General features: G+C 40.7%; 1 protein-coding gene across 1 annotated transcript in view; it reads right to left on the bottom strand.

The window, feature by feature from the left end:
• NUBPL (NUBP iron-sulfur cluster assembly factor, mitochondrial) overlaps nt 1-26,987 on the bottom strand; it is a 286,873-nt gene that overhangs the window by 55,603 nt on the left and 204,283 nt on the right. The window lies entirely within an intron of this gene.

The raw sequence follows: 26,987 nt of genomic DNA on the forward strand, positions 1-26,987 counted from the left end.
GTATTTTGGTCACTTTTTCTTTTGAGGTGCAGAACTTCTTAGTGTAAAATAGTCCCATTTGTCTATCTGTTTTCACTTGCTTGGCCAGTAGCGTTACACCTTTGAAGATACCATTAGCTTCAATGTCATGGAGGGTTTTGCCAACTTTGTCTTCAATGTACCTTATGGATTCTGGTCTGATGTTGAAGTCTTTAATCCATTTTGATCTTACTTTTGTACATGGTGTTAAGCAGAGATCTGAGCCCATTTTTTTGCATGTAGTCGTCCAGTTTTGCCAGCACCATTTGTTAAAGAGGCTTTCTTTGTTCCACTTTACATTTCTTGCTCCCTTGTCAAAGATTAGGTTATCATATGTTAATGTGATAATGGAGGAAGATGGCAGTATATTCAACCCTTTTCCATTGGTCTGCAGCTCTGCCTTTGTCCCAGTACCATGCCGTTTTAATTATTACTGCTTTGTAGTAGAGTTTGAAGTTAGGGAGGTTGATTCCTCCCATTTTCTTTTTCCCAAGGCATGCTTTAGCTATTTGTGGGGGCTTATTGTTGCATATGAATTTCAGGAGTGTTAGCTTCAATATCGTGGAGGGTTTCGCTGACCTTGTCTTCAATGTACCTTGTGGATTCTGATCTGATGTTGAGGTGTTATATCCATTTTGATCTAACTTTTGTGCATGGTGTTAAGACAAGGTCTAGGCCCATTCTTTTGCATGCTGTTGTCCAGTTATGCCAGCACAATTTGTTAAAGAGGCTTTCCTTGCTCCACTTCACATTTCTTGCTCCCTTATCAAAGATTAGACATTCATACATTGGGGTTGTGTGTTGGGATATTCCACCTTGTTCCATTGGTCTGTGGCTCTGCCTTTGTTCCAGTGCCATGCTGTTTGAATTGTTACTGCTTTGAAGTAGAGTTTGAGGTTGGGGAGGGTGATACCACCCCTCATGTTTTTCCCAAGAATTAATTTAGCTATTTGTGAGCCTTTGTTGTTCCAAATGAATTTTAGGAATATTTGATCCATTTCTTGGAAGAATTTCATGGGTTTTATGTATTTAGCTGGTCCCTCATTAGGTGCATATACATTTAAGAGTGTGATTTTTTTCCCTTTGTACATATCCCTTGATATGCCAGACACAGTAACAACAAAGTCTCCAATGGAGACGTTACTGGGCCCGCTTGAGCAAATCGATGATCAACGGGAGTGCCTTTACTTTACTTTACTTTTACATATCCCTTGATAAATAGAAAATGGCCTTTGCTATCCCGTCTAATCTTTTCAACCTGAAATCTATGTTGCTGGATACTAGTATGGCCACCCCAGCTTTTTGAGGGAGTTATTTGTTTGCAGGATTGTTTTCCTGTAGACAGCAGAATCAGTTTCTGGATCAATTTTGCCACTCTATATCTCTTGATTGGTGCATTTAAACGATTGACATTGAGAGAGATTATTGTCATGGGGTTTTGTGCCATCTTTCTGTAAGGGTTTGTTGTGCTTATAGATGTTTTCCTTCTTGAATTACAGGAGCCCTTTTAGTCCTTCTTTTTGGTTTGGTTTTGAGTCTATGAAGTTCCTGAGCTGTTGCTTGTCTATAAAATGGTGTATCGTTCCATCAAGTCTGAGTAAGAGTTTAGCTGGATAACGTATTCTTGGTGAGACATTCAGTTCATTGAGTTTTTTCACTATATCCCACCATTTTCTTTGGGCTTGGAGGGTTTCCTCTGATAGGTCTACTATAAATCTAAGGGGTGCTCCTTTGTATGTAATTTCCTTCTTTGACCTTGCTGCTTGCAGTATTGTTTCTCTATCCACGGTGTCCATCATCCTGACTATGATATACCTTGGAGTGTTTTTATTAGGGTCTATTTTAGCTGGAACCCTTCCTACTCCTTGGATATAGATGCCTGCTTTCTCTAACTCTGAGAACTTTTCAGCAATGATTTCTTTAACTGTGGCTTTTTCATTGGAGTTGCCTCCCTGTGCTTCTGGTACTACCACGATTCTAAAGTTGTTTCTCTTGGAGTCATCCCTTATTTCTCTGATTCGCCTTAGAGCTATTTTGAGGTTTTTTTTCCCATTGTTTGTTGTTGCCTGTACCATTTCTGTTGCTCATCTTTAAGATCACTAATTCTGTCTTCAGCTGTAGTCATTTTACTGCTGGGCACCAATGAGTTTTTAATTTCATCTACAAATCCTTTATTTGTGACACTTCTTTTTGTAGTTTTCTTATTTCTAGTCTCATTCCTTCCTGTATTTTCTTGACTATCTGTTCCACTGTTTCTTTCATTTCTTCCTTTAATTTTCTGGATGTCTGCTCCACTGATTCTTTGAGTTCCTTGAACATTCTCAGCATTTCATCTCGGAATTCTTTATTGGAGAGATCGTATTTGTGGGTAACCCCTGTTGAGTATTCGGGATTCTTTTCTTCACCCTCTCCTCATAGTGGAGTTTGCGCTGTTTCCTCATTCTGTTGTGGTTGTATAGAGGTAAAATCTTCAAGTTCACTAGCACTGTTTCCTCTTATTGCGGGAAAGGATTCTGAATAAGGTCGGTCAATGGTGGTCATCCTTCTGCACTTCTAGATTATGTCCTTCCTCTAAGACATTATTCTGTGGATTATGATAGGCATCTAGTGAAGCATTGGAGGAAGTGCTCTTTTATATTGGGCTTGTACAGCTTTTTGCATACACTGGCCTTTTGTTGGAATTGAGGTAGGCCAGTAGATTATTGTCTTATTTTGTTTGAGGCGGGCAGGACTTTTTCCACAGAATTAGGTGATAAAGGTTGGGATGTGAGTCGAGATTGCTGGGAGCGGGAAATATAACTGCCACTGCGTAAGCGGCCTCAAAGAAGGCCACGCCCATTTGAGAAGACCACGCCTCCTACAGTGGAGGCCACCCCCCCAAGCTGTCTGGATGCTAGTCCACAAACCTGGGCCCAAGGACTTGTGCACAGGATAGGTGGGGGCTGTGTGGGCATGCACGGCAGAACTCTTGCGGGTGCCCTCAGGGAGCTGCCTGGGTGGCAGGCGATGGGGTGCACAGGGCATAAAATAATAAGTCTTATGAAAAAAATTAAGTGCATAAATCTACAGCTCAGTCTAATGGGAACTCTCATATACTCTGACTTTCCCCAGTTGCATGATTTCTATATATCTTTCTGCTTCACAATAGGGTCTCCTTGATTTTTACAGGAGTACATTTAGTATTCTTTACAGGAATGGTTTAGAGCAGTGTTTTTTCAACCACCGGTCTATGGTATCAGTTGGCAGGAGTAGAAAGGTTGAAAACCACTGGTATATCATAGCTGATTCAAGTTTCCATTTCTTCCAGTGTGCTATTGTATTCTGCTACTATAATTTTTAGATAGCTACATTATTCTACTGTACTTTACTTCTGTTTGGTTGGGCATTTCCATTTTTTCATCAATCTTTTTTCAAGCTTATTGATGGTCTCTTCTGTTGATTTCTTCAGTTCATTGAACATCAATAGCACTGTTATTCTAAAGTCTTCCTGTTATTCTAAAATCTTCCTTGGACTTTAGAAACTTTCCTTAGAAAGTTCTAAGGGTCAGAGACATGATCCTTGGCCATCAAATCAGAAGTAGTCCTTTAATTCTGTGGATGTGGTCCAATCCCCCTAAAATAAAAATATTGCTACAATTCATTCATTTATTCATTTATTTCTTTGATTTTTGGCTTTGTGGATCACACCAGATGAAACTCAGGGGTTACTCCTGGCTCTGCACTCAGGAATTAGCAACTATATGGGATGCAGGTTGGCTTCATGCAAGGCTAAAGCCCTATCCATTGTACAATTCCTCCAGACCCCGTTGATTTATTTTTAAACGGTCAAAGAACTGACAATGTTCCTTAAATAAATAATAATCATCTTGCATTTTGAAAAAGCAGTTAAGTTTATCTTATTCTTGAATGAAACTTACCAAATTCTGTACATGTCAACAACTAATTTAACCGTTTAGAAAACAAAGAGGCAATACCCAACAAATTGTATCACTAGCCAAAAACAAAACCAGCACTAACAACCTTTTTCCCTATTCTCCTTGGCAACTTCAACAAGAACATATCTAAAGACTATAATTGGTTATTTCCCATCCTTTTTCTTGACTTCTTTCCCTCTACTAATTACAACAACTACTGGGTATTTTGTAGTATATAATGATCTACTATTGCATGTAAGCTCAAATTTAAATCATTAGCCACTAATACTGAAAACATTGTTATTGTAGTCACTAAATACACTTTAAATACACACAACAGGATGATTAAAAAAAGGGAAGTTCTTGTAATAAACTTGTCTTCCATTTCATGGAATGAAATGGAACACATGCAAATGGTCTCTAAAAACTGGTAAGAGATTTTACTATTTGTGTAGGTTTGCTTCTGTGAATTTTCCAAAGGATGTCTCTTTCCAAGTCTAAAATATTTCATTTCATTTTCAATAAAGCTTGGAGAAAAGTGAAGTTGATATAAAGGCTTTTTCTAATCTACACCATTTTACCACCACCAAGGCCTGAAGACAAATTCTTTTTAAAAAGTGTTCAGATACTTGCTAAAGTAAATAAGCATTTTTCTACTTTACGGTCTAATTTGATTCTTATAGGTCTGCAGCATAGGAAAGTATTCCACAGATAAGGATAAAGGGCAGAAAAGTAGACTTTGTTAAACATCCTTAAGGGCAAGTAAATAAAACAAAATGTTATCATCTTATAATATTGCAACACTAGCATTCTCATTTATATTTTAATACGGAGCATTAATATAACCAAATAGTATCCTTATCCAATTATCCTAAACACACAAAAAAATTAATACTAAAAGGTATCAACTGCCCACAGGATGTTATACACAGCAAATGAAAAATGTAGCACAAATAAAACCCTAAAATAAAGATATTCTCCTTTCAAAGGAAAAGTGAAATAAAATACATGGTTTTAATAAGTGCTTTCTTCAGTTTGTACATAGGGGAAAAAAAGTACCAAGTAGGAAGGTCACAGGAATAAGTTAGCAGAGCAACTTACAATGAGAGCAAATGGGAGCACTCTCTTTATAGACTCTGTTCATAGGCTCTAGGAGCTAGTCAAATAGCTTTGTCATTTATATGCATAGTATTAGCTGCCTACCCCCTAGCTTGGTTTCTTTATAATTCATATATAAATGAAAGTTTATACATTTCATATATAAATGGTTTATATATTCATTAGCTGCCTATCCCCTAGCATGGTTTCTTTATAATTCACATAAAGGGGATAGGGGATAGGCACTTCTTTGGACTTACTTTGTTTATTGTCTATCCCTGTTGGAGTAAAAAGCAAGCTCTCGTCTTTATGTGTGTGTGTGTTTCTTTTGCTTTTTGCATTTTGGGTCACACCCAGCGATGCACAGGGGTTACTCCTGGTTCATGCACTCAGGAATTACTCCTGGCCGTGCTCAGGGACCATATGGGATGCTGAGAATTGAACCCGGGTCGGACTGCCTGCAAGACAAATGCCCTACCTGCTGTGCTACCACTCCAGCCCCAAGATTTCATCTTTTTAATAGGGGTGTGTGGGGGGGGGGGGGCGCTGTGCATCTTTATCCACTTTATCCATTTTTTATCTGTTCCTGGACATGGGTTAATTCCAGATCTTGGGTATTATAAACAACAATGAACAGAAGTGTGCGTATATCTTTTGTTTTTTATGTTTTCTTTTTCTTTTAATTTTGGGGGTTTTGCTTTTGGGTCATACCAGCAGTGCTCAGGTCTTACTCCCCGCTCTATGCTCAGGCATCATTCCTGGTGGTGCTCAGGGGAATCACATGTGGTGCCAAGGAATGAACCCATGTCAACTGTTTGCAAGGCAAGCACCCTACTTGCTGTACTATTGCTCTGGCCAAATGTATATATCTTTTGAAACAAGTGATTGTGTGCTCTTCGACTAGAGTTCAAGGAGTAAAACTAATAGACATCAAGGTAGTTCTATTTTCTATTTTTTTGAAAAGTCTCCATACTGTTTTCTAGAAGTGCAACCAGATTATATCTCCACTACAAATGAGAGTTCTTTTTTCACCATATACCTGCCAACACTGGTTGTTGTTGGTCGTTCAGCTATATACTAGTTTCAATGGTGTGAGTTCAGATCTTACTTGTCATTTTGATTTGCATTTCCAAATAATTAGTGATGAATACTTTTAAATATGCCTGTAGGTCATCTTTGGAGGAGGATTTGGTGAGCTCTTTTCCAATTTTTGTATGGGGCTATTTTATTTTTCTATTGTTTTCTTTCATTTTTTTTTTTAAATTTGTGTTTTGTTTTGTTTTGGAACAATATCTGGTGGTACTCGGGCTTCCTCTTTTTAAAAAAAATTTTTATTAGTGAAACACCAAGAGGTACAGTTGTAGACTTACAAATTTTTGTGCCTGGGTTTCAATTATACAATGATCAAGTACCTATCCCTCCAGCAGTGCCCATTTTCCACCACCACGGATCCCAGTATACCTCCCACCCCTCAACTTCCTATTCCCCCCTGCCTCTGTGGCAGGGCATTCCCTTTTGTTCTCTCTCTCCTTTGGGGTGCTGTGGTTTGCAAAAGAGGCACTGAGTGGCTGGCAAACATGTTCGGTCAATAGACTACTTTCAGCATGCATCTCCCATTCTGGGAGGATCCTCCCAACACCCTTTACTTGGTGCTCCCTTTTCTATCTGAGCTGCCTTTTTCCCTAACATGTGTGGCTGGCCTCCAAGCCATGGAGTAAACTTCCTGGTACTTACCTCAGCTGTTCTTGGGTGTTAGTCTCCTATTTTGTTATTTTATGTTCTCAGGCTTACTCTTGGCACTCTGCTCTTGAATCACACTTGGAGCTGCTTAGGAGACCACAGGTAGTTCAAGGGATTGAACCAGAATTGGCCACATGAAAGGCAAACACCTTAACCCCGGTAACACTGGCTCCATTCTGACATGTCTGAAGTTGTATGGTATACAAATACTTTCTCCCATTCACTAGAATGTCTTTTTATTTTAGCCACAGTTCCTTTTGCAGTGACGTAGCTTTTAATTTAATGTCTCCTGTGCTTATCTTTTCTTTAATTTGTTAGCAGAGTAAATAACTGAAGTCACCTTTGAAGAGTACATTATACATAGTACAGCTTGTGTTTTCCTCATTTATTCAGAGGATTCAGGTCTATCATTAAGACCTGTAATCCATTTTGAATTAACTTTTGTGTATGGTGTGAGGTAATTCCAGTTTTTTTGCATGTAATTAACCAGTTTTCCAATATCATTTGTTCAAGAGATTTTCTTCCTCTTTCTGCTCTTACTTGTTTGTCTTCAATCAATTATCCATCATCTGAAGGCTTACTGCTGGGATCTTCGTTCTATCACACTGACTCGAGAGTCTGATTTTCTACTACTACTACTACACTTTTAATTACTTTAGTTTTATAGCATAAAATTGGGGAATACAATGTAGCACAGCTTTTTTCCCCCCTCAAAATTGCTTTAGCTACTTAGGGAATTTCAGAGTTCCATTATAACTTTAACAATATTTGTTCTGAGTCCTTGAGAAATATCATGGAAATTTTGATAGGGACTGCATTTAATCTATATAGTTCTGAGTAGAATGGTCATTTTAACAATGTTAACTTCTCTAATTTATTAACATAAAATAATTTTCTATTTCCTGGTATCTTTTCTGCTTCTTTTAATGTTAGCAGAGTAAATAACTGTACACGATGTACACGATTCAGTAAATAAGTCTTTTGCCTCCTTTGCTAAGTTGATTTCTAAGTACTTGATTTTTTAGACAGAATTGCAAATGGTATTTTAAAAATGTTTTCCTCTTCTACATCATTGTTTGCATTGCTATTCTTCCTGACACTCCCACCGATCTCTTAAGTTTTTCTTAGTTTTCTTAATTCTTTACTTCTTCTGTTTCTTTACAGATGTTTTCAATTACTATCCTGAAAATTGCTGATTCATGCTTCCATCATTCTGCTGCTGAGTCCTTCCTTCATTTACCTACTATGTTCTTCACATTAGTGATTGACAATTGAAGTTTGCTCATCATACTTTCTCTTCCCTTGTTGATCTCTTATATTGCTTTACTCAAATCAGTGAACCATTGGTAAGTCCTTACCGTTGTTGCTCTGAAGTCTTCCCAAGGGAGTTGAGAGAACTCTTTTACACTCGGGAACACTTCTCAGTCTTCTTTTTATATCAATTAATGTAGATGGATTTCTCCGATTTTTCATTGTGTCTGGTACAATGTAAGGACCCCAGACAATACAGCTACATTTGTGTTGTTCTGGGCCACTGGTGGGAGTCTGCAGCCTCAAACTTACATCATTTGTATCCCTAAGGATGGGCAGGCCAGTGCTGTGCTGCAGGTGCTGGTTCCTCATCATAGCTGTCACAACAGGCTTGGGCAGCAAATGAGGAACTCAGATCAAGAGCACTCTATAGTACATGTAACCCCAAGTAGATTTACTCGATACAGGACATTTATGTTTGTGAGTAGCTGGCAGTATCAGTACTGCCAGATTCATGCTGACCTATGTTCTATGGTTCAGTCCCAAGATAAACCAGTCCAGGGTTTTAACCAAATGCTGACTTGTTCAAACAAGGCTTGAATGAAGGCAAAAGGGGCAATGGTAGGTTTGTTTTCTGCTGTTTCACCCTTGCATTCATTTCTATGCATGCAATCATCAGATGTAAATTTGTTTATTTTTTTATGTAGGAGTACTGCTATTTATTCACCCACTAATTAGCTGATTGAATTGAGCATGAACTTACTTTTTTTTTCATTTTTTATAATTTTATTTATTGAGTCACCGTGGGAGCAGTTACAAAGCTTTCAGGTTTAAGTCTTGGTCATACAATGAAACACCCATACCTTCACCAGTGCCCATTCTCCCCCACCAAAAACCCCAGTATACCCCATCCCCCATACTCCCCCTACCGGTGGGTCATATGATTTACACATTACTCTCTCTCTACTTTGATCACATTCAATATATTGACACCAGACCAACCATTATTATTTGGAATTTTACCCCAACCCTCAGACCTGCTGAAAAGGCAAGAGTAGACAATTTGTTTTCTCTTGCTGGTTAAGAATAACATATGATGTTGTATGGCTGCAGTAGTGCTGCGTATTTTGAAATTCCAAAATTTTAACACTTAAATCTGGAGGGATTTCTGCCCAAACCTGCTGGGTTCCAAGATTTGTTTCTGAGTCTCTTGGTTCATGGCCATTAAGCAGCTTGATCAGGAGCCATAGAGGCTGGTCATGGGCGGTGACTCAGGGTCTCCTTGGGATGGGGAGGAAAGGGCTTGCTCCACCCCCATCCCATAGGCCCCACATGTCTTGTCACTGTGGGCCCAAACCTGAGTGTCCAGTGGCCTCTGGCGGATGGCAGCCACTGAGTCGCCAAGGGGGTGCAGGTGGAGGGACAGCACCCTTTACCCCCTGGGGTGGCCTGGCAACAGTAACCTACTGTGGGGTCCAGATGCATTTCTGCCAAAAGCCGCTGTGTTTCTAGATTTGTTTCTGAGTCCCTGGGATCATTGCCCTTAAGCAGCTTGATGAGGAGCCATAGAGGCCGTTCGTGGGCAGCAACTCTGGATCTTGTTGGGGTGGGGAGGAAAGGGCTGGCTCCACCCCCATCCCATGAGGCCTCACATGTCTCGTCACTGTGGGCCCAAACCTGACTGTACAGTGGCCTCTGGAGGATGGCAGCAACTGGGCCGCCAGGGGGAACACGCCAAGGCATGAAACCTATTCCCACCTGGGTTGGCCCAGCGCTGGGACCAGACACATTTCTGCCAAAAGCCATTAAGTTTCGAGATTTGCTTCTGAGTCTCTGGGATTATGGCTGTTAAGCAGTACGATCAGGAACCAGAGAGGCCATGCCTCCAATTATATAGTTGAGCCAGAGGTGGTTTGTGGGTGTGTCTCCCACATACCTAACTTTTGGCCGTTTACTTTCTTCATAAGCTTTGCCCCAAGTTTTTTGGGTCTGTCCAAAGGCATAGCAGCAATTTTGGGGTATCCGGAAGTCTGAAGGCACTATCAGACTGCTGAAGCACTCTCCTAACAGGTAAAGATTGACCTGCTGGCGGCACCATACCCCCATCAGATGTAAATTTAGAGGGGACTAGCTTTGTTCAGCCTGTGGTAAGGCAGTTGCCACTCAGCCCACTGCTATTCCACCCTCATATGGAATGGCAGAGTTTTCCCTTTGGTTGGGTTTGAAAAGGTTCAGAACTGTTGACTTCCTGTGCATTTGCAGTGGTAGCTGAGATGCACCTGGTGTAAATGCTGACCATGAGTGTCCTGTCTGGTTTCATTCTTGCCACCAGATCAGGTTTCGAAAGAGCAGTGCAGTAAGGTGGGGTTCAGTTCACAACTTTCTTTTCCTAGGGCCAAGTTTCATTCCTTCTCAATCCTTGTTCAGTTTCACTCGCACCCCTCACCCTATCTATGGAACTATGGTGACTGGATTCAACAGTGAATTTCCCAGTGCACCCCAAATATGATTCTGCATTTGATTCCACTTCTTGGGGAGTGGGATGTGGAACATTTTATTTATTTATGGCTTGGGGATCATATTCAAGAGTACTCCAGAGATACTCCTGGTTCTGTGCTGGGGTACAGGTGTGGGGAGAAGTTGCTGATGGTACTTGGGGAACATGTGGTGCCAAAAGTCACACCTGACCTTCCTGCAGACAAAGCATGTACAAAACCTTGTAATCTCCCATTCCATCCTTTTGGCCCTTTTAATTCATTTTTTCAGGGTAATGGTGGTGAGGGCAAGGGCCTCCCAAGCATTGCTCAGGGGACCCACTGGTATTTCTAAGATGGCTGGGCTGGTGGTTCAATACAAGGCTCAGAGAGTGTAAAGCTTCCTGGACCCTTCAGTGACAGGGACACCTGGGCCACTTGGGTGGTGTTCTGGAGTGTTCCTGGGGGTGATGCAATGAAAGGAATCAAAGCCAGGTTAGGTATATGTAAGGGTCTGCACTCACTGCTACCAGGCTAGCATCTGGTCCCTTTAGTCTTCGATGTGTTTGGTAGTGGTGCTGTGGGGAGCACTCTCAGAGTGCTGCTTTTTCTGCCACTTTGACTCCATCTCCACTGGAAATATTTTAAATCTCAAGTTCAGAAATAACTTTGTGTATTTTCAGAAGGATTTTTACTACCTGGCTCTCTTTATTTTGAAATGGCTCACAGGAAAACATGTGTTAAATTTCTAGAACTTTCATTTCCAGATTTCTTTGAAAACCCTTTACTGTTTAAGGCTTATCTACAAGAAGTCTTTTGTGAGTCTTCGTAAGTTCATGTTCTCTTCTTTCTTTGATTCCCCATACCAGGAGGTTTCTATCTCTAACAAGACACTTCTTAATCTTGCATTATAGCTAAATATGTTTTTCTCTTTCCATACAGAAAAAAAGCACAATTCTTCCCTTGGCTCTGTTTCTTAGAGCTGGGACTTTGAACACAGGGCTGTGAGACTTTTGGTAATTTTAATACGTAAAATTAACTTCCTATTGGTCAAAGTACATTTTCCTAGAGAAAACTATGGTATTTATCAAATTCTCAAGAAGGCCTGAGAACTTTAAAAAGGAATACTCATCTAAGACAAGAGAAAAATTTACTCATCCTTGAATTCTCTGTCATGCTTAGCATTGACCTTTATATGAGTAAATAATTGCTAACATAAATTTTTATTAATGAATCCTAAAATCAATCACATTTTTGTAAAATGCAATCTTTCAGGGGTCAGAGCAATAGTATAATGGGTAAGGTGCTTGCCTTGCACACATCTGACTTGAGTTTAATCCAAAATACCATCAGGGGCCCCTGAGCCCTGCCAGGAGTGAATACAAGCAGAGCCAGGGGTAGTCCCTGAGCACTGTTTTGAGTGTCCTCTCCAAATAAATAAAATGCAAGTTTGGAGCGATAGCATAGCGGGTAGGGAATTTGCCTTGCACACAGCCGACCCAGCCGACCCAGGTTCGATTCTTCTACCCCTCTTGAAGAGCCCAGCAAGCTATCGAGAGTATCTCGCCCACACGGCAAAGCCTGGCAAGCTATCCATGATGTATTCTATATGCCAAATACAGTAACAAGTGTCACAATGGAGACGTTACTGGGCCCGCTTGAGCAAATCGATGAACAACGGGAGGACAGTGACAGTGATTCTCTTTGAAGCTGGAGAGATAATACACTACATAGGGCATTTTCCTTGCACATGGCTGACGTGTTTGTCCCTACATACCCTACAGATTCCCCAATTCCTGCCAGGAGTGAGCATATGTTCAGGAGTAAGAACTAGGCATGCCAGGTGTGGCCCCTCCAAAAAAAAACCAAAAATATATTCTTCTCATTCCTTCATTTTAGAAAAATGTTCCATGTGCACTGGAGAAGAATGTGTATTCTTTCTTTTGGGGGTGTAAAGCCCTGTATAGGTCTATAAGCCCTTTCTCTTCTATTTCTTCTTTCAAAGTCAATGTTTCCTTGCTGAGTTTTGTTCTTGTTGATCTATCCAGAGGTGATAAGGCGATGTTGAAGTCTCCAGCTACTATTGTGTTGCTAGCAATGTCCTCCTTAAAATCTGTTAGCAGTTGTTTTAAATATTTACCTATTCCCTCATTAGGCGCGTATAAATTTAAGAATGTGATTTGTTCCTGTTGTATGTATCCCTTGATGAAGAGAAAATAGCCATCGCTGTCCCTTCTAATCTTTTTCAACCTGAAATTAATAATGTCGGATACTAGTATGGCCACCCCAGTTTTTTTGAGGGAGTTGTTTGCTTGCAGGATTGTTTTCCATCCTTTAACTTTGAGTCTGTGTTTGCTTTGACTGTTGAGATGAGTTTCTTGTAGGCAGCAGAATATTGGGTTCTGTCTCTGAATCCATTTTGCCACTCTATGTATCTTAATTGGTGAATGGAGATCATTGACGTTGAGAGAGATTATTGTTATGGGGTTTTGTGTCATCTTTTTGTAAGGGTCTGTTGTGCATGTAGGGTTTGTTTTGTCCTATCGTAGCTCCTTTAGCCCTTCTTTTAGGTTTGGTTTTGAGTCTATGAAGTTCCTGAGCTACTGTTTATCTTCATTCCTTCATTTTAATATTAAAAAATCTATTCCTAAAAGGGGAAATGGTGGTTACCAAGTGCTAAATGGAGGAATAGACAGAGGTACTGCTTAATGGGTGCAGAGTTTCAGTTTGGGGATTTGTTTTTTTTTTTGGAGGGGGGCCACAGGTTACTCCTGATCTACACTCAAGAATTACTCCTTGGTGGTCTTAGGGCACCATGTGAGATGCCAGATACATAATCACTGTCACTGTCCTCCTGTTGTTCATCAATTAGCTTGAGCTCCCTGTAACATCGCCATTGTGAGACTTTGTTGTTGCTGTGTTTGGCATATTGAATACGTCACGGGTAGCTTGCCAGGCTTTGCCTTGCAGGCAAGATACTCTCAGTAGCTTGCCGGGCTCTCTGAGAGGGGTGGAGAGGGGTGGAGGAATCTAACTTGGGTCGGCCATGTTGGCTGCGTGCAAGGCAAACGCCCTACCCGCTGTGCTATCGCTCCAGTCCTAAAATATACTATTATGTATATTTTAGAGCAATATTAAAATATGTTTTTGGAACGTCAACAAACTCTAAACTGTTCAAACTCCTGAACATAAACAGGTCACCAAACCATTCCAGGTAGATTTTTGGGTTGAAAACTCTGAGGCTTTGTCAGAACAGACTTCCCACTCTTCCCGGCTAGGCCAAGCAGCGACCACACCCATCTTTCTCTAACATATAAGTGGGCCCAGCTCCCCAGCTTCGAGTACCTTCTCCAAATTTCATACTAAAATCCAAAACAAAATAAAAACTCAATAGAAGCACAGTAAAACTGATGAAGAAAACAAACTGAAGCTAACCAAGCTAAGTGAGTGATAACAATACCACAGAAGGTTCAACCAGCACAAATGAGCTCAATAAATACAGAATAACTTACTTTAGTAACAACATTGTGAGATATAAGAATCAGTTATCACAAACTGACTTTTACTGATTCTTTTATTTTTTCCTGAGAATTCCATTTGCCATTTTGATGGAATAAGCAATATTAAGTAAACTTGTTTTTTTTACTTAGTATAATGATGGCGGCACTATATATATATATATATATATATATATATATTTCGTGAAACACCATAAGGTACAGTTGTAGACCCACAAACCTTTGTAATTGGGTTTCAGTCACACAATGATCCAGTACTCATCCCTCCACCAGTGCCCATTCTCCACCATCAATGATCCCAGTAGTCCTCCCACCCCGACACCCCATTCCCCCAACTCCACCCCGCCTCTGTGGCAGGGCATTCCCTTTTGCTCAATCTTTCATTTAGGGTGTTGTAGTTTGCAATAGAGGTATTAAATGGCTATCATGTTCAGTCTATAGGCTACATTCAGCACTCATCTCGCATCCCGAGTGATTCCTCCACACATCCCTTACGTGGTGTTCCCTTCTCTATCTGAGCTCCCTTTCACTCCAGCACATGTCTATCTGAGCTGCCTTTCACTCCAGCATGTGAGGCTGGCTTCCGAGCCCTGGAGAGGACCTCCTGGTATTTATCTCAACTATTCTTGGGTGTTTGATGATCAGTCTGTTACTTTATATTCCCCAGATGAATGCAGTCTATGACTGTCCCTCTCTTTCTGGCTCATTTAACTTAGTATGATACTTTCCATGTAGAACGACTTGTATGTAAATTACATGCCTTCATCTTTTCTAACAGCTGCATAGTATTCCATTGTGTAGATGTACCAAAGTTTCTTTAACCAGTCATCTGTTCTCGGGCACTCGGGTGTTTTCCAAATTTTGACCACTATGAACAGTGCAGCAATGAACATAGAAGTGCAGATGTCATTTCGACTATACTTTTTTGCCTCTCCAGGATATATTCCCAGGAGAGGTATTGCTGGGTCAAATGGGAGCTCAATTTCTAATTTTTTGAGAATCGTCCATACTATTTTCCAAAAGGGCTGAACCAATCAACATTCCCACCAGCAGTGAAGGAGGGTCCCTTTCTAGCCATATCCACACCAACACCGGTTGCTTTTGTTCTTTTGGATGTGGGCCAGTGTCTGCGGGTGTGAGATGGTATCTCATTATTGTTTTGATCTGCATTTCCCTGAAGATTAGTGATGTAGAGTATTTTCTTCTTTTTTTATGTAGGAGTACTGCTATTTATTCAGCCACTGATTAGCTGAATGAATTGTGCATGAACTCTACCTTAATATTATTTTTCGTTTTTTATAATTTTATTCATTGAATCACCATGAGAGCAGTTACAAAGCTTTCGGGTCTAAGTCTCGGTCATACAATGAAACACCAATACCTTCACCAGTGCCCATTCCCCATCACCAAAACCCCCAGTAAACCCCCATCCACACCCTCCCCCTACCTGTGGGGCAGATAATTTCCATATCATTCTCTCTATACTTTGATCACATTCATATTTCGACAACAGACCCACCATTATTATTTGAGATTTTACCCCAACACTCAGACCTGCTAAAAAGGCAACAGTAGACAATTTGTGTTCTATTGCTGGTTATGAATAACATGAGGTCACGTGGGTGCAGTAGGGCCACATGATTTTGAAATTCCTAAATTTTAACACTTAAATCTGGAGGGCTTTCTGCCAAAAGCCACTGGGTTTCGGGATTTGCTCCTGAGTATCTGGGATCATGGCAATTAAGCAGTTTGATCAGGAGACAGAGAGGCCGTTCGTGGGTAATAACTTGGGGTCTCCTTGGGACAGGGAGACCAGGACCAGCTCCACCCCCATCCTGTGAGGCCCAACAAATTTCATCACTGTAGGCCCAGACCTGACTGTCAAATGGCCTCTGGAGGATGATGGCCACCGAGCCGCCAAGGGGGAGCAGGCGAAGGGACAACACCCTTTCCCCCCTGGGGTGGCCCGGTGACAGTAATCTACTGCGGGATCCGGACGCATTTCTGCCAAAAGCTGCTGGATTTCGAGATTTGTTTCTGAGTCTCTGGGATCATGGCCGTTAAACAGATTGATCAGGAGCCAGAGAGGCCGTTCATGGGTGGCGACTCAGGGTCTCGTTGGGGTGGGGAGGACAAGCCGGGCTTCACCCCTATCCCGTGAGGCCCAACAAGTTTTGTCGCTGCGGGCCTAAGCCTGACCGTCCAATGGCCTTAGGAGGATGACGGCCACCAAGCTGCCAGGGGGAAGCAGGAGGAGGGACAGCACCCTTTCTCCTCTGGGGTGGCCCAGTGACAGTATGTAGAGCATTTTCTCATGTGCTTTTTTGCCATTCGGATTTCGTCTTTGAGAAAGTCTGTTCATTTCATCGCCCCATATTTTGATGAGGTTGAATGTTTTCTTCTTGTGAAGTTCAACCAGTGCTTTGTACATCCTTGATATCAACCCCTTGCCGGATGGGTATTGGGTGAATATGCTTTCTAATTCTGTAGACTTTCTTTGTATTTTGGTCACTGTTTCTTTTGAGGTGCAGAAGCTTCTTAGTTTAAGAGAGTCCCATTGGTCTATCTCTGTTTTCACTTGTTTGGCCAGTGGCATGTCATCTTTGAAGATACTGTTAGCTTCAATATCGTGGAGCATTTTGCAAACCTTATCTTCAATGTACCTTGTGGATTTCGGTCTGACGTTGAGGTCTTTAATCCATTTTGATCTTACTTTTGTACATGGTATTAGGTAGAGATCTGAGCCCATTTTTTTGCATGTAGCCATCCAGTACTGGCAGCACAATTTGTTAAAGAGGATTTCCTCGCTCCACTTCACATTTCTTGCTCCCTTATCAAAGATTAGATGATCATATGTTTGGGGGAAATGTCAGTATGTTCAACCCTGTTCCATTGGTCTGCGGCTATGCCTTTTATTCAGTACCATGCTGTTTTAATTATTGCTGCTTTGTAGTAGAGTTTGAAGTTAGGGAGGTTGATTCCTCCTACTTTCTTTTTCCCAAGAATTGCTTTAGCTATTCGTGGGGGCTTATTGTTCCATATGAATTTCAGGAGTGTTTGCTCCATTTCGTTGAAGAATGTCATGGGTATTGTTATAGGGATCACATTGAATTTGTACAATACTTTGGGAAGTATTGCCATTTTGACAATGTTAATTCTCCTGATCCAGAAGCAGGGGATATCTTTCCATATTCTTGTTGTCCTCTTTTATTTCCTAAAATAGCATTTTGTAGTTTTCTTTGTACAGGTCCTTTACTTACTTAGTTAAGGTGATTCCCAGGTACTTGATTTTCTGGGGTACAACTGTGAACGGGATTGTTTTTTTCATTTCACTTTCTTTTCTCTCACTATTTGCATACAGGAAAGCCATGGACTTTTGGGTATTGATTTTATAACCTGCAACTGATGATCTTTTGAATTTCTGTGTTTTCTGTTGTGATATCCCCCTTCTCATTTCTGATTCAGTTTATTAGGGTTCTCTCTCTCTTTCTTTGTGGGTCTTGCTAGTGATTTATATATCTTGTTTATTTTATCGAAGAATGAGATCTTGGTTTCATTGATCTTTTGGATTGTTTCTTTGGTTTTCAAGTCATTGATTTCTGCTCTAAGTTTTATGATGTCTTTCTTTCTGCCTCATTTGGGCTCCTTTTGTTGGTCCTTTTCTAAGATCTTGAGCTATGAAGTCAAGTTGTTTATGTGGGCCCTTTCTTCCTCCCTGAGAAATGCTTGCAGAGCTACAAATTTTGCCCTTAATACAGCTTTAGCTGCATCCCATAGGTTCTGGTAGCTCGTGTCTTCATTCTCATTTGTTTCCAGGTATCTTTTGATTTCGTCCTTGACTTTCTTCCTGACACACTCATTGTTCAACATTGAGTTGTTTAATTTCCAGGTGTTTGATTTGGTACTCCGTGTCTGTGTGTGATTCACTTCTATTCTCAGTGCATTGTGGTCTGAACAGATTGTTGATACTATTTCTATCTTCCTGATTCTATTGAGATATGTTTTGTATCCTAGCACATGGTCTATTTTGGAACATGCTACATGTGCATTGGAAAAGAATGCGTATTATTTCTTTTTGGGGTATAAAGCCCTGTATAGTCTTCTATTTCTTTTTTCAAAGCCAATGTTTCCTTGCTGAGTTTTGTTCTTGTTCATCTATTCAGAGGTGATAAGGCAATGCTGAAGTCTCTGGCTACTACTGTGTTGCTTACAATGTCCTCCTTAAGATGTTAGCAGTTGTTTTAAATATTTAGCTGTTCCCTCATTACGTGCATATACATTTAAAAGGTGACTTCTTCCTATTGTACGCATCCCTTGATAGGAAGAAAATGGCCTTCACTGTCTCTTCTAATATTTTTCAACCTGAAATTTATGTTATGGGATACTAGTATGGTCACCCCATCTTTTTTGAGGGAGCTGTTTGCTTGCAGGATTGTTTTCCATCCTTTAACTTTGAGTCTGTATTTGCTGTGACTTCTGAGATGAGTTTCGTGTAGGCAGCAGAATGTTGGGTTCTGTCTCTGAATCCATTTTGCCACTCTGTTTCTCTTAATTGGTGAATTTAGACTGTTGACATTGAGAGTGATTACTGTTATGGGATTTTGTGTCATCTTTCTGTAAGGACTTTTTGTGCTTCTAGGGTTTGTCTTGCCTTACAGTAGCCCCTTTACCCCTCTTTTAGGTTCGGTTTTGAGTCTATGAAGTTCCGGATCTGCTGTTTATCAAAAAAAAAAAAAAAATAGCATACCGTTCCTTCGAGTTTGAGTGAGAGTTCAGATAGATAGAGTATTCTTGGTGAAGCACTCATTTCAGTAAGTTTTTTCACTATACCTCACCATTGCTTTCGAGATTGGAGGATTTCCTCTGATAGGTCTGCTGTGAATCTAAGCGGTGCTCCTTTGTATGTTGTGATTTCCTTCTTTGATCTTGCTGCTTACAGTATTGTGTTTCTATCGGTGGCATCTATTATTCTAACTATGATATGTCTTGGAGGGTTTTTGTTGGGGTCTCTTTTAGCTGGTACCTTTCAGTCTCCTTGAATCTGATTGGCTGCATTGTCCAACTCTGGGAACATTTCAGCAATGATTTGTTTAACCGTGGTTTTTTTCATTGAGATTGTTTCCCTGGGCTTCTGGTACTCCAATGATTCTAACGTTGTTCCTCTTGAAATCATCTCCTAGGGCTCTGATTCACTCTAGAGGTATTTTGAGGTCTCTTACTATTGTTTGTTGTTGCTTGTTGTTTTGGTGCAGCTGATCTTCCAGATCACTGATTCTGTCTTCCGCTGTGGCCATTGTACTCTTGAGGACACAGACAGAGGCTTTTTTTCAATCTACCGAATTTTTTTGTGACATTTCTGTGTGTAGCTTCCCAATTTCTGCTCTCATTTCTCCCTGTATTTTCTCGATTGTTTCTCTCATGTCCTTCTTTTCTTTACTGGATATCTGTCTCAGTGTTTCATTGAGTTCATTGAACATCTTCATTACTTCATATCTGAATTCTTTCTCAGAGAGGTCCCTTAGGTGAGTAGCACCTAATGAGGCTTCTGGACTCTTTTCATTGTCCTCCCCTCGTGGTGGGGATTTGCATTGTTTCTTCATGTTGGTGTGGAGGTATAGAGACTGAGATGTTACACGAGATTCCTGGATATGAGTAAACTACCTGCAGCAGTGTGAGCGTCCGCTGGCAAAAATTAGGCCATGCTCACTTCTAAAGAGGGCATGCTTACTTCTACAGAGGCCACGCCCCCTATGCGTAACTGGTGTGTGTGTGGGGGGGGGGTACAACCTGGAGGAGGAAGAAGACTGGGCACAGCACTGGGGACAAACAAAGTGGCTCAGTGATAGTAAGCGTCCCAGGGTTCTAGAGGATGCCTGGGGTACGTGTACCAGGAAAGCCAAGTCCTGGTTTCGATTGACTGACCTTGGGGAGGAAGAAGACCATGCACAGCATTTGGAACAATCTGAAGAGGCTCAGGGATGGTGAGCATCCCAGGGTCCTAGAGGACACCTGTGGCATGTATGCAGGGAATGTCAAGTCCCGGGTATGAATTAAGTAAACTTGTTATGTGCCTAATAAGGTGGCAGTCTTGAGGGGTGGGAGGAAAACTGGGGACACTGATGGAAGGAAGGTCACACTGGTGATGGGATTGGTTTTGGAACACTGTATGTTGGAAACAACTTTTATGAACAATTTTGTTAATCATTGTGTTATAATAAAAATAAAAAAATATGCATCTTCTCATATAATATGGCTGCAGCAATAGCACAGCGGTAGGGCGTTTGCCTTGCACGCAGCCAACATGGCCACCCGAGTTCAATTCCTCCGTCCCTCTCAGAGAGCCCGGCAAGGTACTGAGAGTATCTCGCCCGCACGGCGAGCCTGGCAAGCTCCCTGTGACGTATTCGATATGCCAAACACAGTAACAACAAAGTCTCCAATGGAGACGTTACTGGGCCCACTCGAGCAAATCGATGATCAACGGGAGGGCCTTTACCTTTACTTTTACCTCATATAATATCAATTACCTATTACAAGGCAGACAACTAAAAATTGGAATAAAGAAACACACTGGTTAAATTTTAGGATATAAGAAAGGAATCCTCGGGGGAAAGGGGCGGGGAACAAAAATACCCCAAGACACATCCTGATCAAAATGACCAAAACTTTAGACAGAGACAAAATTCTGAAAGAAGCAAGATCAAAGAAAGAAATCTCTTACAAAGGAGCATCCTTAAAATTCACAGCTGATTTTTCTGATGAAACCCTCAGGGCCCGAAAACAGTGGTGGGACATAGTGAAAAAACTCAATGAAATAAATGCCTCTCCAAAAATACTTTACCCAGCGAGACTCTCATTCATAATAGAAGGAACAACACACAGTTTCACAGACAAACAACAGCTCGGGAACTTCATAGACTGAAGACCATGGTTACAAGTACAACTAAATGGGCTACTTTAAGACAGGACAGGCCCCTCAAATACACCTAATTTCAACAGAACAATGGGACAAAATCCCATAACAATAATCTCTCTCAATGTCAATGAGCTAAACGCACCAATTAAAAGACACAGAGTGGCAGGATGGATTAGAAAATTGAACCCAACATTCTGCTGCCTGCAAGAAACACACCTTAATAGTCAAAGCAAACACAGACTCAGAGTCAAAGGCTGGAAAACAATCCTACAGGCAAACAGCTCCCATAAAAAAGCTGGGGTAGCCACCTTAATATCAGACCACATCGATTTCAGAGTGAAAAAGGTCATAAGAGACAGTGAAGGCCATTTCTTAGTGATCAAAGGATCTGTACAACAGGAAGAACTTACAATAATAAATGTATATGCACCTAATGAGAGACCAGCAAAGTACTTAAAACAACTACTCATAGATTTGGAAAAAGACATCAATAGCAACACAATACTAGTGGGAGACTTCAACACCGATTTGTCACCTCTGGATAGATCAACCAGACTCAAACTTAGCAAGGACATACTTAATCTGAGGGAAACAATGGAAGAAAGGGACTTAGTAGATATATACAGGACACTTCATCCTCAAAAGGCTGAATACACATTCTTCTCAAGCGTACATGGAACATTCTCCAAGATAGACCACATGCTGAGCAACAAAACATACCTCCATAAAATTAAGAAGATAGAGATTGTATCAACAATCTTCTCAGACCATAATGCGCTGAAATTAGAAGTAAATCACATACAAAAACAGAAAACTAAATCAAACACCTGGAAATTAAACAGTGCACTATTGAACAACGAGTGGCTTAGACAGGAAATCAAAGAGGAAATCAAAAGATTCCTAGAAACGAATGAAAATGAGGACACGAGTTACCAAAACTTATGGGACACAGCAAAAGCTGTCTTAAGAGGAAAGTTTATAGCTCTACAAGCATTCCTCAGAAAGGAGGAGCGAGCCCACATAAATAAACTAACCTCACAGCTTAAGAGCTTGGAGAAGGACCAACAAAAGGAGCACAACCCGAACAGGAGGAAGGAAATAATAAAACTCAGAGCAGAGATTAACGAGATGGAAACCCAAAAAACAATCCGAAAGATCAATGAAACCAAGAGCTGGTTCTTCGAGAAAATTAACAAGATCGATAAGCCTCTAGCAAAACTCACAAAGAAAGGGAGAGAGAAAACCCTAATAAACCGAATCAGAAATGAAAAGGGGGTCATCACAACAGAAACTACAGAAAATCAAAGGATCCTCAGGGAGTACTTTGAGAAGCTTTATGCCACGGAACATCAAAACCTCGAGGAAATGGATAAATTCCTAGGCTCCTACAGACTCCCAAGGCTGAACCAAGAAGACCTGGAATACCTGAACAGACCTATCACCATCAAGGAAATTGAAATGGTAATAAAAAGTCTCCCCAAGCACAAAAGCCATGGCCGGGATGGTTTCACTAGTGAATTCTTCCAAATCTTTAAAAAGGACTTAATCCCAATCTTCTTCAAGCTTTTCCACGAAATTGAAATATCAAAAACACTTCCGAATAGTTTCTACGAAGCGAATATCACACTGATACCAAAAGCAGACAGAGATACCACAAAGAAAGAGAATTACAGGCCGATATCCCTGATGAACACAGATGCAAAGATTCTCAACAAACTACTAGCAAATAGAATCCAACTACTCATCAAAAAGATCATACACCATGACCAAGTAGGATTCATCCCAGGAATGCAAGGACGGTTTAACATTCGGAAATCAATCAACATAATCCACCATATCAACAAAAGAAAAGATAAAAAGCATATGATTATATCAATAGATGCAGAGAAAGCATTTGACAAGATCCAGCACCCATTTATGATGAAAACCCTAGCCAAAATGGGTATAGAGGGGACTTTCCTCAACATAGTTAAAGCCATCTACCACAACCCTACAGCAAGCATCATCCTCAATGGGGGAAAACTGAGAGCCTTCCCTCTAAGATCAGGGACGAGACAAGGATGCCCACTCTCTCCACTGCTGTTCAATATAGTACTGGAAGTACTTGCAATAGCGATTAGGCAAGAAAAAGATATTAAGGGCATTCAGGTAGGAAAGGAAGAAATCAAGCTCTCACTATTTGCAGATGATATGTTACTATACTTAGAGAACCCAATAACCTCCACCAAAAAGCTCCTAGAAACAATAGACTCGTATAGTAAAGTTGCCGGCTATAACATCAATACCCAAAAGTCCATGGCTTTCCTATACGCAAACAGTGAGAGAGAAGAAAGCAACATGAAAAAAACAATCCCGTTCACAATTGTGCCCCAGAAAATCAAGTACCTAGGAATCAGCTTAACTAAGGAAGTAAAGGACCTGTACAAAGAAAACTACAAAACGCTACTTCAGGAAATAAAAGAGGACATGAGGAAATGGAAAGATATCCCCTGCTCATGGGTCGGGAGACTTAACATTGTCAAAATGGCAATACTACCAAAAGCATTGTATAAATTCAATGCAATGCCTATAAGGATACCCATGACATTCTTCAAAGAAATGGAGCAAACACTCCTGAAATTTATATGGAACAATAAGCCCCCACGAATAGCTAAAGCAATTCTTGCGAAAAAGAAAATGGGAGGAATCCACCTCCCTAACTTCAAACTGTACTACTACAAAGCAGTAATAATTAAAACAGCGTGGTACTTGAACAAAAGCAGAACTGCAGACCAATGGAACAGGGTTGAATACACTGACATCTCCCCTCAATCATATGTTCATCTAATCTTTGATAAAGGTGCAAGAAATGTGAAGTGGAGTAAGGAAAGCCTCTTTAACAAATTGTGCTGGCATCACTGGACGGCTACATGCAAAAAAATGGGCTCAGAACTCTGCCTAACACCATGTACAAAAGTAAGATCAAAATGGATTAAAGACCTCAACATCAGACCAGAATCCATAAGGTACATTGAAGACAAAGTTGGCAAAACCCTCCATGACATTGAGGCTAATGGTACTTTCAAAGATGCCATGCCACTGGCCGAGCAAGTAAAAACAGAGATAGATAGATGGGACTATCTTAAACTAAGAAGCTTCTGAACCTCCAAAGAAACAGTGACCAAAATACAAAGACAGTCTACAGAATGGGAAAGGATATTCACCCAATACACATCTGACAAGGGATTGATATCAAGGATATACAAAGTACTGGTTGAACTCCACAGGAAGAAAACATCCAAACCCATTAAAAAAATGGGGCAATGAAATGAACAGAAACTTTCTCAAAGAAGAAATCCGAATGGCAAAAAAGCACATGAGAAAATGCTCTACATCATTAATCATCAGGGAGATGCAGATCAAAACCACAATGAGATACCATCTCACAGCTCAGAGACTGGCCCACATTCAAAAGAACAAAAGCAACCTATGCTGGCGTGGATGTGGCGAGAAAGGGACACTCCTTCACTGTTGGTGGGAATGCCGACTAGTTCAGCCCTTTTGGAAAACAGTACGGATGTTTCTCAAAAAATTAGAAATCGAGCTCCCATTTGACCCAGCGATACCACTCCTAGGAATATACCCCAGAGAGGCAAAAAAGTATAGTAGAAGTGACATCTGCACTTGTTTGTTCATTGCAGCACTCTTTACAATAGCCAGAAACTGGAAGAAACCTGAATGCCCAAGAACAGATGACTGGTTAAAGAAACTTTGGTACATCTGCACAATGGAGTACTATGTAGCTCTTAGAAAAGATGAAGTCATGAAATTTATATACAAGTGGTACAATATGGAAAGTATCATGCTAAGTGAAATGAGTCAGAAAGAGAGGGATAGACAGAAGATAGAAAGATTGCATTCACCTGGGGGATATAAAGCAACAAAATATGAGATTAATACCTAAGAACAGCTGAGATCAACACCAGGAGGATTACTCCATAGCTTAGAGGCCAGCCAGGTATTCTAGGGGAAAGGGCAGTTCAGATAGAGAAGGGAGCACCAAATAAAGGGTGTTTGGAGGATCCTCCCAGGAGGGGAAATGCATGTTGAAAGTAGACTATGGACTGAACATGTTTGCCACTCAATGCCTCTTTTGCAGACCACAACACCCAAAAGGAGAGAGAGAACAAAGGGGAATGCCCTGCCACAGAGGCAGGGTGGGAGGGGGGTGGGGGGGATATTATCCATGGTGGTGGAAAATGGGCACTGGTGGAGGGATGGGTATTTGATCATTGTATGACCGAAACCCAAGCACAAAGATTTGTAAATCTACAACTGTACCTCATGGTGCTTCACTAATAAAAAAAAAAAATTTACAGATAAAAAAAAAAAGAAGGAATCCTCAAAAGAAAAACAAATCTTAACTCTAATCTATACATTGCAGATTCTAGAGTATGAACACAAATTAAAATACAGTGATATAATCATATATTTCATCCGAATAGCAGTGTCTTATCTGACTAAACAAAAGTAAATTGCTTAGGGACATTGGGTTATCTATGTTAAGTAAATTAAACTTTTTCAAGGTACTAAGTGACAGCTTAGGGAATAAATGATAATTTAGTCCAATTGTATCCAAGTATTACCCATGTGAATAATGTAAAAATTTAAAAACCTGAAATAGACATTTCAAAGTGCTGGGATTATATTTTATTTCATCACAAACAGACATTTCATCAGTGTTTTTAACATTTAGAAATATGAAAGTCCCCAAACTGCAAAAATGAGAAAGAGTGACTATATAACACACTGATTACAAAAGGACAAATTATTTTCCTGTGTCACCTCACTTTACTCCCATGTCACACTTTATAGTTCATCTCAACAAAGAAAAAAGTCATAAATTCCTTCAGGATTATAAATATACTCGAACATGAAAATACCGATATTCATATTGAGACCATAGTGATATTTCTAAATAATGTATTTCTCTTATTACAAACCTAAAATCTAAATCTTCTGATAAACAAAACTGGCAATATCTCTTGGGTATTTATTATCTATTAAGTAACTGATGTTCCATTATCTGCAATTCATGGCCCAAAGGACTGAAGAACATTTTTGCAAGCAGGACTCCTGGTTGATTTTCAGCTTCATGGTCCCTTAGCACCACAGGGAGTGAGCATTTAGCTAGGAATAACCCACAAGCACCGCCATGTGTGAGCTGGCAGCCCCAACACAGCTGGGCCCACACAACACCAGCCCCAGAAATGAACTCTCCACGCCCACACAGGCAGGCTTAGCAGTGCCCGAGGTGACCCCTCAGCCTCCTTAGCAGAGCTTGGGAATTCCCCCGAAGAAAAAGTCTTTCAATTTTCAAAAGTCTTTACATGTGAAAGATTTATAATTATTTCCTCAGTGGAATCCAATAAAATCCCTAAAAACAGAACTAACACAAAAGTTAAATTCCATAACATAAAAGAGAAGTATATTCCAATACTCTACAGAAGTACTGGAAAATGAATATAAGCTGATACATTAATAGTTTTCTTGTCTTTTTTTGTTTGTCTGGGAGCCATACCTGGCAATACACAGGACTTACTCCTGGCTCTGAGCTCAGGGATCAGTCCTGGAGGAGGGTAGGTGGAATGTATGGGGTGCCAGAAATCGAACCCAGGTGCCCTACCTTCTTCCCTTAGCTTTCTTGTCTTTAATATCACACAATTAGCATACTATAATTTTCATAGTTATAGGGCTGGAGTGATAGCACAGCGGTAGGGTGTTTACCTTGCACACAGCCAGCCTGGCCGAACCAGGTTCGATTCCTCCGCCCCTCTCAGAGAGCCTGGCAAGCTACCAAGAGTATTCAATATGCCAAACAGTAACAAGAAGTCTCACAATGGAGACATTACTGGGACCGCTCGAGCAAATTGATGAACAATGGGAGGACAGTGTCAGTGTCAGATATACTCAAAGGCCATATTTTACTAATAATTATTAATCTTTAGAATTGGTTCCATAAATATTTTACCAAGGGACAAAAGGATAGTATTGGGATTAGGCCCTGCTTTGCATGTGA

The sequence above is a fragment of the Sorex fumeus genome, unplaced genomic scaffold (assembly GCF_029834395.1).
Source record: "Sorex fumeus unplaced genomic scaffold, SorFum_2.1 ptg000098l, whole genome shotgun sequence".
Lineage (NCBI taxonomy): Eukaryota > Metazoa > Chordata > Mammalia > Eulipotyphla > Soricidae > Sorex > Sorex fumeus.